Source organism: Myotis brandtii, unplaced genomic scaffold (assembly GCF_000412655.1).
Source record: "Myotis brandtii unplaced genomic scaffold, ASM41265v1 scaffold825, whole genome shotgun sequence".
Taxonomy (NCBI): Eukaryota; Metazoa; Chordata; class Mammalia; order Chiroptera; family Vespertilionidae; genus Myotis; species Myotis brandtii.
In genome coordinates, this window is record NW_005371349.1 from 2,545,152 (window position 1) to 2,558,471 (window position 13,320).

A 13,320-nucleotide genomic window follows, 5' to 3' on the forward strand; every position below is an offset into this window, starting at 1 on the left:
GATTTGTTTAGAGAGTGAACGGAAAAGAAACGAAACCCAAGGAATTTCCACTTGTATTCTTGGTCTAGTTCCTAAATAGAGCCCAGCACCCGACCTCAGCTGTGGCTGCCCAGCTCAGACGGGCGTTTTCAGTTCCTTCTCCGCAGTGACCATGCGTGAGGGGGACTCACCCAGCACTGGCCTGCGGGGAGCCGCTGGTCGCACGGTCCACCTAGGCCCGCTGCTTCGAAGCTGAGCAGAAATTTCCAAAATGGGGCTATTGAAGTGAAAACTTTAGGCAGCCACTGCCAGTCTCCTTGAGGCTCTGTGCTGTTTGACCGATGGCCTCAGAATTTAATGGGGAAATTGCTGCTTTTGTGCAGTCTGTCTGGTTACAGGCTTCTTGGTGATGGCATCCTCCTCCGACCGTGGGTGTGTAATTCCTGGAGAGGCATCTGGGTGGGAGCATTTGGGAAGACTCGGCTGCCTCTGATGACTAAAAGCTACAGGTGGGTGAGTAGCTACAAGGCCTGCCCTTGCTCTCTCTGCAGAGTGGCCCTGCCGCAGCTGGAGCTTGGTCGCCCGCCTGGCGCCCCTCAGACTTAGCGGCCTAGGAGTCCGTGACAGAGGCTCGTCTTCCAGCGTGATGGTGGCCCTGGCTCCGACCAGGTGCCCCAAGGCAGTCTCACGGCGCCTCTCCTGCACTTGCCCCGTTGACCTGCTTACGGTAGGTGGTCTTCCAGTCAGAACGTTTTACTTCCCCAAAGTGCCCGGGTAGCCAGGAAAAATGAAAGTGGAATTGTATTTGGGCACCTTGGATGGAAATACTTCCAACTCCTAGATGCTGTGGTTACGTGCGGTGCAGATTCCCCACACCTGAGCCCTTTCACACTGACGAACAAGAGAGGTTGGACACGCTCAGAGTCGGCCTCAGTTGGGGGGCTTAAATGCGGCCCCAGGGGTGACAGGCTCCTCGCTCCAGCCAGAGCCCCGAGGCAGATGAGTGACGTGCTTTCCACCCAATGGCCCGCGTCAAAACCCTAAAGGACCACGCCGTCATAGGTGCCTCCCCGCCGTCAGGAAGTAAGTGCCATCTGTACCAGCAGCACTGACTCGTGAACAGTAAATGGTGGTGGTGACCCCACTTGCTACTCAGAGCACTCCAAGCACCTCTTCCAAAGCTGACGGCGTTGGCTTAAAAGGCACACAGCATCCAGGCCAGAGAGAGACTCCTAGGACCGTCTTTCAAGACTTGGTTCTGGCCCAGCCAGCAAGCAACACTGGCCTCGGGTCTCCAAGGAACCTTAGTGGTTAATACAGGCGACCTCGGAGGTGTGGGCTTGGGCCCAGCCCACGCGGTCAAGCCAGGCACAGGCTTTTTGCTGGTGGAGGGTCTGTGGAGCTCGGCAAAGCAAAGCAAAGCGAGGCAAGGGGTGCCTGGCTCCGTGCCCTGGTCAGAAGTCGGGTTTAGAAGGTAGTCACCCCAGGTGGCCTCTGGGTCTGAATAGCCTCCCACAGGGCCTGCCTCCCTCCCGGACCCCATGTGGCATGAGTGCCCGAGCCAGGCCAAGTGCCCTCAGGTCTGAAGCCAAAGGGTGAAGGGCTGACCCCTTCCCTTACTCCTCCCCTAACCCCTTCCTGTGCCGGGGAGTCAAAGGGTACGGCGCCCCCTTTTCTGTTGAGCCCACGCCAGGCTTCTGTACGCGGAACCGCGGTACCGTGCGTTCTCCGGTGGTGACGGGTGTGTTGGTGTGCGAGCTGATGGGAGCGAATTCCAGACAAGCAGTGTGGTTAGCCCACGCCAGGCTTCTGCACGCGTTCTCCGGTGGTGACGGGTGTGTTGGTGTTCGAGCTGATGGGAGCGAATTCCAGACAAGCAGTGTGGTTGGCAGTCGGCGGGGGGAGTGTGAAGCAGATGGGACTCGGACCAGGTCTCGGGGGAGATCGGTTTGAATAGAACACGGAGACCCAGCCCACGCGGCAGGCGGCACAGTGTTGGCAGAGGGGTGTGGTGGGGAGGAGCACGGTGTCCCTGCAATGAGGAAGAGTCCAGGTGGGTTGGTGGGGCTTGGAGCCCAGGCCGAGCAGTGCCCACGCCCCCTGCCGACGCAGAGGGTTCCACAGGCCCGGGCGGTGAGCAGCAGGATGAAAGCTGACTTAGGGGTGCACAGGAGAGACCGGGGGAGCCTGGGGGAAGTGCGAGGTGCTCGCTCAGGGGAGCGAGGAGCTGTGCCAACCTCCTGTGGAATTGGCGTCATACGCGCCACTTCTGGGCCTGGCTGGGCCTCCGCTTTCTCCTGCTGCTGGCTGGATGCAGGAGAACAGGGGAGCCGCCAGCTCATCGCGGGGTGAGCTCTTAGTCACAGCACCACCCGCCCTGACGTCCCAGGGCCACACCGGAAACCAGGCAGCAAGAGAGGCCCTGAGAGGCCCAGCTGAAAACGTTAGTTTGGGGGAAGGAAATGGAATTGCTCATCGTGATCGAAAATTCGCGGAAGAGGCACGAGGCCAACGGTCTGGTAGCCGAGGTGGCGGCTCCTGGAGCCCGGCCCCGCTGCCCTTATTATTTTGCCCCCGTGTCCTTGTTCAGTCACTGGGCAGGTGCTTGTTGAGAAGGTCACGTGCTTGGTTCAGGCCTCTGCTCAGATACGAGTCCCCACTCAGAGAAGCCCTGCCTACATGTGATCAGTCATCGCCTGGCCTCCAGCTCTGCCTTTCTGCACAGCCCTCCTCGCCACCTCACTGGGGGCGCACATTCTGCCCACCTTCCCCACCAGACTGTAAGCTCCTGGGGGCAGGAACTCGCTCAGGGTTGCATCCCTCGCAGCTGGAAGAGTGCCTGGGACATCCGGGTGCTTATCCATCACCCGAGGAAAGAAAAGTCTGTCCCAGACGCTGCTACAAATGAGGCCCATGGTGCCGGCAGCCCAGCCACTGCCTCACTGGGGGCACACATTCTGCCCACCTTCCCCACCAGACTGTAAGCTCCTGGGGGCAGGAACTCGCTCAGGGTTGCATCCCTCGCAGCTGGAAGAGTGCCTGGGACATCCGGGTGCTTATCCATCACCCGAGGAAAGAAAAGTCTGTCCCAGACGCTGCTACAAATGAGGCCCATGGTGCCGGCAGCCCAGCCTGGCCGTCTGCTGGGGAAGGCAGCCAGATAATGCCTCGGTGGGAGGACTGGCACGATGAAGAGGAGTGTAGGAGTTGGGGGGACATTCAGCAGCGGCTCCCACCTGTCTCGAGGTTGGGGAAGACCAGACAGTTATGCATAAAACAGAGAGCTAGACACTGAACAGGATGGTCGCTCAGTGGAGAGGGAGGGACGCATGCAGGGCAGGAGGCACTGCAAGTTCCAGAAAGACCTGCATGTAGAGAGGGGGAGAGAGAGAGATCGGGGTCCAAGGAGGAGCTGGCTCAGGCAGGGGCAGAGGCTGACGAAGCGGCGCCCTGTACGCCTCAGGAAGGAGCTGGAAGTGGGAAGCCCTGGGGGCTTGGGGTTTGGGGTCATTTTAAGGATGGCTTTATTGAGATACAATTCACTTGTCACCAAGTCACCCACTTAAAGTATACCATTCAATGGTGTTTAGCATTAGTCACGGTTATGCAATCAATTTTGGAACATTTATTTCAGAGAGAAGAAGGAAGAGGGAGAGAGAGAAAGAAACATCAATGATGAGAAAGAATAATTGATCGGCTGCCTCCTGCACGCCCCCTACTGGGGATCAAGCCCAAAACCCAGGCACGTGCCCTGACTGGAATGGAAACGTGACCCCCTGGGTCATGGATTGACGCTCAACCACTGAGCCACACCAGCTGCGCAATTTTGGAACATTTTCGTGATCTCCTAAAACAAAAACACACGCATCCATGATCGGTCACTTCCCACTTCCCCCAACCCCCCCGAAACCACCAGTCTACTTCCTGTCTCTATGGATTTGCCTGATCTGAACATTTCATATCAATGGAATCGTGCAATATGTGGCCCATAAGCTACGGCCCCAGGCGAGACCTCACACTCCACTCTCCATGAGGGGAGGGGGGGGATGTGGGGTCCAGCCCGAGGCCCTGAGGATGGGGTGAGGGAAGAAGAGGGAGCAGCAGAGGAGACTCGGGAGAGGCCGGCGAGGCAAACCAGGGCCAGCCGGTGCCGGGGCAGGTGTGTCCAGGACGCTGCTGCAGGGACTTGCCTCTCTGGCCATCCTCGTCCAGACCCCTCGTCCTCCACCCTGTTGCTGCCTCCTGCCAACCCTGATTGTCCCCAAACTGCCCTGTCACGCCTTCCCTCTTCTGCTGAGAAACCTTGCCGAGCGCCAGATTGTCTAGAGGGCAAAGGGCAGACTCCTGACCCTCAGGAGTGGTGACATAGGAGAAAGAGCTCGAGATTGGAGTCATGGGACCCAGGGCTTTCTTCCAGGCTGTGTGACCTTGGGCAGGGCCCTTCACCTCTGCTCGCTTTGTTCAGCTGTTGAAAAAACAAGCCAATGTCCCCGAGTTGGCTGGGGAGCAGACGTGATTGTGTACTGTGAAGTGCCGTGGGACTGGGCCCGATTCTGACCTTGGCAGGCCAGGCGCTCCGAGCCTGGGCCAAGTCTCGAACTCCTGGTGTCTCTGGCGTTTGCCATTCTGATCTGAGGCCAAGGTCTCGCTTCCTCTCTGCTTGTCTGCTGATCCACACCCTGACATGAGACTGATTCTACAAGCCCACATCCTCCGAGAAACCTTTCCTGACCAGTCCCCAGACTCAAAACCCCAAACAGCTGATCAATGTATGAGCCACTCTCAGAAGAGCCGACATCTTTACGATGTTGAGTCTTCCTATCCAAGAAAGAACACAGCTGTCTTTTCTGTTTCAGTTCCTTTGGGAATGCTTCAAAGTTTTCCTTCAACATATAAATTGGGGTAGGGGAGGGACCACGACAAAGATCAGATTCCTAGCTCTGGACCCCACTCGTTGTATAACCCGTTTCCTCATCATTATGATGTGATACAAGGTCCATCTGCCTCTGAGGGTTTGGAGGAGAACTGACTAATACATTAAAATATCAAGCACAGCCCTAGCTGGTTTGGCTCAGTGAAGAGTGTTGGCCTTCGGACTGAAGGGTCCTGAGTTCAATTCCAGTCAAGGGCACATGCCCGGATTTCGGGCTTGATCCTCAGTGGGGGGCGTGCAGGAGGCAGCCGATCAATGATTCTCTTTCAGCATTGATGTTTCTATCTCTCTCTCCCTCTCTGAAATCAACAAAATATATATTTTTAAAAATATCAAGCACAATGCAAGAAGTATGGTACTTACTCAATTCATGTTTCTCTTCGTTGGTCCTTCCATAGCAGACAGGCTGGCTGCCATCTTCTCCTCTCCTCTTCTTCCTCTTCTCTTGCTCTGTAGTAGTGGGATGCTCAACTTTTAGCCTCTACGTGGCTACCCGGACCACTTGTCTCAGCCACTCTAGCATTTAGGTGTCTCAGCCACTCTAGCATTTAGGTGTGGCCATGTGACCAGGTTCTGGCCAAGAGGATCCATGCCAGTCTCATGGGGCAGCTCCAAGTCCCTCCCCCAAACTCCTTTCTCCTTCAATCCTTCCTCCACCCTGTTGCTGGAATTCCAGCTGTGGGTTTGGGTCGGACAGTGAGGACCACGCCCTGGGATGGTGGCCTGGTGAACTGCAGGGAGCCGGGCCCTGAGAAGTTAGTGGAGACAGCTGCCAAACCAGCCCGCTCGGCTTCCTCTGGGCTTTGATGGATCCCAGCCACTGTTCTTGTGGGGCTCTGTCACTTTCCTGCAGCCGAGTCTGATCCTGACACCCCACTGTTCATGCCTGTCTACCAAGCGGCCCCTCCCCACATTCCCTGACGTCTCTTTTTCTCCAGAATTCAAGGGGCCTCCGAAGCAGGTGCCTCTCCAAAAGGTGAGTGAAGACATCCAGAGATGCCCCCACGGCTTTCTCTCTTCAACTCCCCTGTGCCTAGAACTCTCCTCCCCGCCCATGCTCCCTGCCTGTACATCCCTGCAGGGGGTGGAGGCGGGTGTGGGAGAGGGACATCAGCTCACTCTGAGCCAGAGCGGGGTACCGATTCTTTCCGCCCCCTGCACACCACAGGTTACTGAGCATTTTGAACATGGGCCTGTGCCAGGTACTGGAGACAGAGATCATCAGAAATTTACCTGGGAGCTCAAGATGTGTGGCTGTGGAGAGGGCGGGAGAGGAGAACCACATTTGGATGGGGTCAGGAATGGCTTCACAGAGATGCTGGGGGGAAGGGAACATTATATATGCAAAAGCACATGCATTTTAAAAAAAGAAAGAAAATAACAGGTATCGAGGGGATTCGAGGCATTAGAACCCTCATCCATTGTTGCTGCAAATTTAAAGTTGCTGTGGAGACCAGTTTGATGATTCCTCAAAAAGCTAAACAGCCCTAACCGGTTTGGCTCAGTGGATAGAGCGTCGGCCTGCGGACTGAAGGGTTCCGGGTTCGATTCCGGTCAAGGGCATGTACCTTGGTTACGGGCACATCCTCAGTGGGGGGTGTGCAGGAGGCAGCTGATTGATGTTTCTCTCTCATCGATGTTTCTAACTCTCTATCCCTCTCCCTCCCTCTCTGTAAAAAATCAATAAAATATATTAAAAAAAAAAAAAAGCTAAACAGAGAATTACGATATAATCCAATGATTCCACTCCTGGGCATATACCCCAAAAATCTGAAAGTAAGAATTCCAACAGGTCCTTGAATGCCACTGTCTGTTGCAGCATTATTCACAATAGCTATGCGGTGGAAAGCAACCAAGTGTCTATCAAGACATGAATGCATAGCCCTAACCGGTTTGGCTCAGTGGATAGAGTGTCGACCTGCAGACTCAAGGTCCCAGGTTTGTTTCTGGTCAAGGGCATGTACCTTGGTTGCGGGCACATACCCAGTAGGGAGTGTGCAGGAGGCAGCTGATCGGTGTTTCTCTCTCATAGATGTTTCTAACTCTCTATCCTTCTCCATTCCTGTCTGTAAAAAATCAATAAAATATATTTTTTTAAAAGACATGAATGCATAGACAAAATGCAGTCTATAGATGCAAGCGGAATATCATTCAGCCATAAAAAAGGAATGAGGTTCTAGTACATGCTACCATGTGGATGCACCTTGAGAACCTTATCCTCAGTGAAATAAACCAGCCACAAAAGGACAGCGATTACACGGTCCCACTTATGTGAAAGAGCTACAACAGACAAATCCATCGAGACAGAAAGTAGATTTGCGGTTACCAGGGGCCAGGAAGAGAAGGGAACGGGGCATTATTGCTTAATGGGTAGAGTTTCTGTTTGGTGTAATGAAACAGTTTTAGAAACAGCAGTGATGGTTGCACAACACTGTAAATGCAATTGATGCCACTGAATTGTATGCTTAAAAATGGTTGCTTGAAACAGTAAATTATATATACACACATACACAGAGTGCACGGGTTCCCGCATGCTGAATTCTCGAAGGAACAATCATGACCACAGGACCACGGCCAGGGAGTTGTAGGGGAATGGCTGATGCTGAGGCTGATGCTGATGCTGAGGCTGGAGGGCCTGGGGGGCAGAAGCCCGGGGACTTTGTCTCATAAGATCAATACCGTGCGGGTTTCCATGGTGGTTTCTATCACCACTTTATCCTCTTCAACTCCAAGCACCGGGTGACCCAATCCTGCTCTTGGAGGGTTGGATGAATGGAGCAGGATGTAACAGGGCAAAAGACATAATCGTTTTTGAGACATTCATGTTGTGGCATGTACCAGTGGTTCTTGACTTTCCATCAAGGAGCTGTGGACCATCCTGTGGATAAATGACATCGCACGGTACTCTGCTGGTGAACCGCTAAGCTCTTTCCAGCGTGGGCTGCAATGAACATTCTTATTCATACCTTTTTGTAAACCTGTTTTCAGTTCTCTTGGATGCATGGGTGTGTAGATATTTAACTTCGTAAGAAGCTGCCTGACCTTTTCCCACGCGTTTGTACCATTTTACACTCCCCCCGGCCCTGTGTGAGTTCCGGTTGCTCCACAGCTTTGTCGCCGTTTGGTGGTGTCAGTCTTTTGAACTTTAGCCGTCTGGTGGGTGCATGGTGGTGTCTCATCAGGGTTTTAATTTGCATTTTCTTTTGATTAATGGTGTTCCGTTGCTTATTGTCCATCTGTATCTTTCCTTGTGAAATGTTGGTTCAAATATCTCACCTAGTTTGTTTATTGGGTTATTCATCTTTTTTATTGTTCAACTTAACAACCAGATTGGAGTTTCCCAGAAGTAGTCATCCTTGATTCTGGTGGGACCAGAAGTCGTGGGGGAAGACGTGGACTGTGGTTGACAGGGGCACGCCAACGCTTCCTTCATGATACGGCTGCACCCACTCTCTCCCTCTGCATTTGGGGGCGAGTGAAGACTGGCTTCGCTGAGACACAGCAGGAAACGCCTTCTCAGGAAAGCTCAGAAAGGGGTGATGGGTGAGGTGGATGATCTGGTCAGAGAACCAAATGCTGAAAACCAGAAGGCGGCGGCCTGGAGACCCCTCCTGTGAACTTGGAAACCTTTCCCAGTGGCCTGACATCGACACTCTAGAGCCTCCTGGCGTTTGGCTCTGCTGAGGAGAGCGACAGAAGAAAGTGGAAATGCATAAGAAATCAGCTTTTGAAAGTTACTGGACAGTAAATCCTCTCTCTCTCTTTCTTTTCTTGGTGAGTTTACTGATGTTTGAGTCATTTGCTGAGTTATTCTGAAAGGACCACAAAAGGAACTGGATCCGAGGAGCCTCTATCTTTGGTGCCTGAAGGCCATCAGGACTTCTCCAGAATCCTCCAACAATTGTTGGTTTTTCATGATTTTCTCTAACTTAAAGCCCTAGAGTTTAAAAATAAAATAGTAAATAAGAGTGATGGAAACTATGTCCACACAAAAACCTCCACATGCGTATTTAGAGCAGCTTTATTCACCATTGCTAAAAAGTGGAAGCACCCAAGACGTCCTTCCGTAGGTGACTGGGTAAACAAACTGTGGGACACACCCAGACAGTGGGCTATGACTCAGCACTAAAGAGAAATGAACTACTGAGCCACGGAAAGATACGGAGGAAGCTTTGATACCTGTTACTAAGTGAAGAAAGTCAGCTCCGACAGGAGAGAATTTCTCATTTGTTCATTGCTGTATCCCTAGCATCTAAAACAGTGTCTGGGCGTACAGACCCTCAAAACATGATGGGAGCCGAAACCGGTTTGGCTCAGTGGATAGAGCGTCGGCCTGCGGACTGAAAGGTCCCAGGTTCGATTCCGGTCAAGGGCATGTACCTTGGTTGCGGGCACATCCCCAGTGGGAGATGTACAGGAGGCAGCTGATCGATGTTTCTCTCTCATCGATGTTTCTAACTCTCTATCTCTCTCCCTTCCTCTCTGTATAAAACAAACAAACAAACAAACAAAAAAAACATGATGGGAAACAGAGGTCCTTCCTCTCACCTGAGTCACAAGAAAGGAGAAAGACACAAGGGCAGCCTTGGATGACCAGCTGAGACGGGGTTCCCAACTCAGTGTCTTTCCAAACAGGGGCCACCAACCAACATTCTTATTCCCAGGCCACACACCAGACCTGGTTGGTCAAGATGAGGGCTAATCTGCATTTTTATTTTTATTAAATACTAGAGGCCCTGTGCACAAAATTCGTGCATGGGGGGGGGTCCCTCAGCCCAGCCTGCACCCTCTCCAATCCCTCTCAGAATCCAGGACCGCTGGCTCCTAACCACTCCCCTGCCTACCTGCCTGATTGTCCCTAACCACTCTGCCTTGGCCCCACCACCGTGGGTTTGTCCAGAAGGGCGCCTGGAAGTCCAGAAGACTTCCAGTCTATCCGGTCTAATTAGCATATTACCCTTTTATTAGTATAGATACTTTCATTGATTTCAGAGAGGAAGGGAGGGGGAGAGAGAGAGAGAAACATCAATGATGGGAGAGAATCATCGATCAGCTGCCTCCTGCACGCCCCCTACTGGGGATGGAGCCTGCAACCTGGGCATGTGCCTTGACCAGGAATCAAACCGTGACCTCCTGGTTCATAGGTTGACGCTCAACCACTGAGCCACGCCAGTGGGGCCTAATCTGCATGTGAGAACCCTTGCGGTGCTTACTAAAAACATACCTGTGGAGGTACAGAGGCAGCAAGTCATGGACACCCTATAGTTCAACCCTTTATCTTTACAGATGGAGAGGCTGCAGCCGAGAAACAGTGTCTCGCCAAAGAGCCACAGCAAGTCACCTCCTGGCTCTCGGGCCTCTGCCAGGTGGCATGGCTGACCACCCACTCAGGCAGCAAGAGAGTCTCCTGCCTCTGCTGGAAAAGATCATCCCCTTGGGCAGCTGATGAAGGCCAACTCTGTTTGTCAAGGCCACGAGGTATTTACTCCCCCGAGGAGCGAGGAGGTGGGGGAAGTCCAAAGGAGCTTTTAATAGGCCTGTTTAGGGTAAATGTTGATGAGGTCACAGGAGGATTCACTTCCCTAACCTGACAGGAACCGTTATTTTCCTGTTTCTCTTTTCACATGATATGATTTGCTTAGAATATTTAACTTAAAATGAAATGACCAGATTTCAGATATGCAAAAATTAGAACCAGGGGTAAGCCCAGGAGAACTGGCACCTGCCATCACTCTCCTCTCAGCTCGGCCACCAATTTGCCATCTGACCTTGGGGACCTTGGACGCATCGCCTAGTCGCTCTGGGCCCTGGCCCCTGGCCACGAGTCTTCCCAGCTCTGATGGCCTGTGGTCCTCTGAGTCCAACTCACTCCACAATCAGCCTGCAGCCAGGAGCCCTGCTGGCTCTTCTGTGGGCTTGTTCTGGGCCAGGAGAACAAAACAGACCCAACGATTTCTATAGCTGAAGAGAGAGGTTAGTGGTCAGCCCACAAAACTAATGGGAAATAGAGATGGAGCACAAAGGCTGGGGAAATAAGGCCGTCTTCAAGCAGGGAGACAGCAGAAATGACCCAGAACAAAGGGGGCCCTGAAGGGCACTGTGGGGACACTTTTCAGGAAATTAAATTTTGGTACCAGGTTCTGCTCACTGTGGACCACCTTAACTTTTTTTTTTTTAATTATTGATAGTTATGCTGAGGGAAAGAAGCCAGGTATAAAGGACATCATGCATGATTCCATTTATATAAAATTCTACAAAATGCAAACTAACCCATCATGACTGAGAGCAGATCAGAGATTGCCTGGGGAAGGGGGAGGGAGAAGAGAGGGCAAGAGGGAGGGATTGCAAAGGGGCACGAGGACTCTTTGGGAGCATGGATGTATGCTCACTATCTCGCAGGGACGTGCACCACACGTCAAAACATAAAATTGCTCTCTCTGAGCCCTGGCTGGTTTGGCTCAGTGGATGGAGCACCGGCCTGCAGACTGAAGGGTCCCGGGTTCGATTCTGGTCAGGGGCATGTACTTTAGTTGTGGGCATATCCCCAGTAGGGGGTGTGCAGGAGGCAGCTGATCGATGTTTCTAACTCTCTATCCCTCTCCCTTCCTCTCTGTGGAAAATCAATAAAATATATTTTTTTAAAAATTGCTCTCAAAAATTGCTCTCTTTGGCCCTAGCCGGTTTGGCTCAGTGGATGGAGCAGCGGCCTGCGGACTGAAGGGTCCCAGGTTCGATTCTGGTCAGGGGCATGTACTTTAGTTGTGGGCATATCCCCAGTAGGGGGTGTGCAGGAGGCAGCTGATCGATGTTTCTCTCTCATCAATGTTTCTAACTCTCTATCCATCTCCCTTCCTCTCTGTAATAAATCAATAAAAAATATATTTTAAAAATTGCTCTCTTTGAATACATGCAGTCAACTGTATGTCTATTATATCTCAGTGAACCTGTTTTAAAAACTGTAATGAGCCTAGAACATCTTGTCAGACCAGAAAGCAAGCAAACTAGTCATTTTGTTAAAAGGATTCATGTGCCAACGTGAATAGGACCCACTGGCCAAAGATGGGAAAATGGGAGCATCAATTAGGATAATAACTATAGTGGATTGAAAAAGAATAAATAGCCCTGGCTGGTTTGACTCAGTGGATAGAGTGTCGGCCTGTGGACTGAAGAGTCTGGGTTCAATTCTGGTCAAGGGCACATGCCCGAGTTGCGGGCTCAATCCCCAATAGGGGACATGCAGGATGCAGCCGATCAATGATTCTCTCTCCTCATTGATGTTTCTATCTCTCTTTCCCTCTCTCTCCCTCTCTGAAATCAATTTTTAAAATATATTTTATTGATTTTTTACAGAGAGGAAGGGAGAGGGAGAGGGATAGAGAGTTAGAAACATCAATGAGAGAGAAACATTGATTCAGCTGTCTCCTGCACACTCCCTACCAGGGATGTGCCTGCAACCAAGGTACAAGCCCTTGACCAGAATTGAACCTGGGACCCTTCAGTCCGCAGGCCGACGCTCTATCCACTGAACCAAACCAGTTAGAGCTGAAGTCAATTTTTTTTAAAAAGGTGTAAATCCATGTGTGTTCATAACGATAATATTAATAAACCTCATTGATCAATATCCTTTGGACATACTAGGGACCCAATTATTTTTAAATTGCTAAAGGTAAAGAATTATGCACCTAGCATGTCTTTCTTATATGAAGTGTACTTCATGTAATCAGTTAGCCCCGTGGTCGGCAAACTGCGGCTCACGAGCCACATGAGGCTCTTTGGCCCCTTGAGTGTGGCTCTTCCACAAAATACCACGTGCGGGCGTGCGTACAGTGCGATTGAAACTTCGTGGCCCATGTGCAGAAGTCACAGTTTTCGGTCTGGGCGAGTCTATTTTGAAGAAGTACTGTTGATATTTGGCTCTGTTGACTAATGAGTTTGCCGACCACTGAGTTAGCCAATGAAGGGAATGTTCCTCTTCATAGGTATTTCAGCTAATAAAGCTAAAATGGTGTCATCATTTACAACCCTTTATCAAGGCCATGGTCACCAATGGCTGAAAACATCACAAAATGAGAAACATGCAGGTATTATGATTCTCCTCATGGGAGCACACAATACCACAAAAGTAGTCTTGTACAAAAAGTCAAACCGATCTGACTAGACCTTTTAGATGTAACCACCAATATGCAGAGAACACAGGAGGGCAGGGGAAGATGTTAAAACAACGCCATGGGGCCCTAGCCGGTTTGGCTCAGTGGATAGAGCGTCAGCCTGCAGACTGAAGGGTCCCAGGTTTGATTCTGATCAAGGGCATATAACTCGGTTGCAGGCTTGATCCCCATCGCTGGTCGGGGTGTGTGCAGGAGGCAACCAACTGATGTGTCTCTCTCCTCATTGATGTTTCTATCTCT

The 13,320-nt window shown here is 51.6% G+C and overlaps 1 long non-coding RNA gene across 1 annotated transcript in view; it reads left to right on the forward strand.

Moving 5' to 3' along the window:
• The first annotated feature begins 475 nt into the window (after positions 1–475).
• Positions 476–13,320, forward strand: part of LOC102242344 — a 14,060-nt gene continuing 1,215 nt past the window's right edge. The window contains exons 1-2 of the long non-coding RNA XR_314608.2: positions 476–706; positions 10,199–10,390. This is a non-coding gene — a long non-coding RNA (uncharacterized LOC102242344). The remainder of the gene's footprint in view (positions 707–10,198; positions 10,391–13,320) is intronic.